The sequence below is a fragment of the Sciurus carolinensis genome, chromosome 10 (assembly GCF_902686445.1).
Source record: "Sciurus carolinensis chromosome 10, mSciCar1.2, whole genome shotgun sequence".
Lineage (NCBI taxonomy): Eukaryota > Metazoa > Chordata > Mammalia > Rodentia > Sciuridae > Sciurus > Sciurus carolinensis.
The window spans coordinates 16826934-16828733 of NC_062222.1; the positions used below are offsets into that span (position 1 = coordinate 16826934).

General features: G+C 44.1%; 1 pseudogene; it reads left to right on the plus strand.

Annotated features, from left to right (window-relative positions):
• The first annotated feature begins 262 nt into the window (after nucleotides 1–262).
• On the plus strand, nucleotides 263–641 carry LOC124994741 (histone H2A.V-like; annotated as a pseudogene).
• Nucleotides 642–1800: the final 1159 nt, after the last annotated feature.

Here is a 1800-nt window from a genome sequence, read left to right on the forward strand (position 1 = left end):
GAGATTTAAATACATTTCAAATTTATTTTTTATACTAATTGTGCTAGAGACATAGGACAGTGTGACCAATAAAATAATATTAAGGATAAAACTAATTGGTAGAAAATTTTGCTGGAGAAATAGAGTGGAAATAAAAGTTCAAGGAGGAAAGAAGAACAAAATTTCCGATTGTCAAGAAGAGCTTATTTTTGTATTTAAAAAAAGGGATGAAGGGAGAGCGGGTGGTCGCCAGGGCCCAGCGGAGGCAGAGGCGGCCGAGACCATGGCTGGAGGCAAAGCTGGAAAGGGTAGTGGGAAGGTCAAGGCCAAGGCCGTGTCCCGCTCAGGAAGAGCTGGGCTACAGTTTCCTGTGGGCCGTATCCACACTTGAAGGCTCGCACCACGAGCCACGGACCGTGGGTGTCACTGCTGCTGTGCATGGTGCTGCGCTGGGGAGGAGCACACTGCCGAGGTGCGGAGCTGACAGGTAGCGCTTCCAAGGATCTTGAAGTAAAGCGTATCCCTCCACGTCACTTGCAGCACGCAATCCATGGTGATGAAGAGCTGGATATCCTATCAAGGCTACCATTGCTGGGGGTGGTGTGATCCCTCCTATCCATAAATCTCTGCGTGAAAAGAAGGGACAGCAGAAAACTGCTTAGAGGGTTGTTTTAACTAACCCTCTTCCTCCCCGTCATTGTGCTGTAACTGAGACGAAGAGTAACAATGGGAATATGTGGAATTTTTAAAAACAGTTAAATGGAAAGGCATAGACAATTACTGTAGACAGGCCAAAAAAAGAAACATTTGTATGTTCTTAGACTCCAAGTTTGATAAAGTACCTTTTCATGTGGTGACAGTTGTGTGTTGATTGGCTAGGTTTCTCCCACATGTTTTATACAAAAATGGAATTGATAAGCCATTTTTTCCAAAAAAAAAAAAAAAAAAAAAAAAAAAAAAGGATGATGGTTTCTCTCAAATGGTTGTTTTTTTAAAAAATGTTTTTCCTACTGGATACATTTATTGGCAGTTTTATTTTTAAACGTCAGTATTTACCTAACATCAGGCAAGCTGGTCTCACGGTGTGGTCCTCGAGTCGACAGCCTCGACATCACCTGGGAATTTACAGAAGCACAAATCCTCGGATCCCTTTCCAAACCCACAGAACCAGGACCTCTGGGAACAGGGGGGAGTCTGACCATCAACAAGCCCTCTGGATAAATATTTAAATTTTTTTTTTTTTTATGGTACTGGAGATTGAACGCAGAGCGACTCACCCTGAGTTACATCTCCAATCCTTCTTATCTTTTAAGATTGGGTCTAGCTAAATTGCCAGGCAGATCTTGAACTTGCAATTCTTCTGCCTCAGCCTCCCAAGTCTCTGGAATTGCAGGCCTGCAGCACCATGCCTGGCATCCTCGGGGTAGTTCTGATGTGTGCTTATGTTTGAGAACTACTGCATCAAAAATTACTTCCTTGGGATAGGCACAGTGGCACACAACTGTAACCCTAGTGACTCCGGAGGCTGAGGCAGGAGGATCACAAGTTCAAGGCCAGCTTCTCCTCAGCAACTTAGTAAGACTTTGTCTCAAATAAAAAATGAAAAGGACTGGGGATGTAGCTTGGTGGTAAAGAGTCCCTGGATTCAATCCTTGTAACACACACACACACACACACACACACAGGAAGCTTGCTGTGAAGGAATCATTTGGCCTAGGCTGGACCATGGTGAGGGTACAGAGCAGTTGGAAATCCATTTGGAAAGACAAGGTTTCAGTGATACCAGAACACAAGAACTTTAAATTGAGCAGAAGAGCGCTG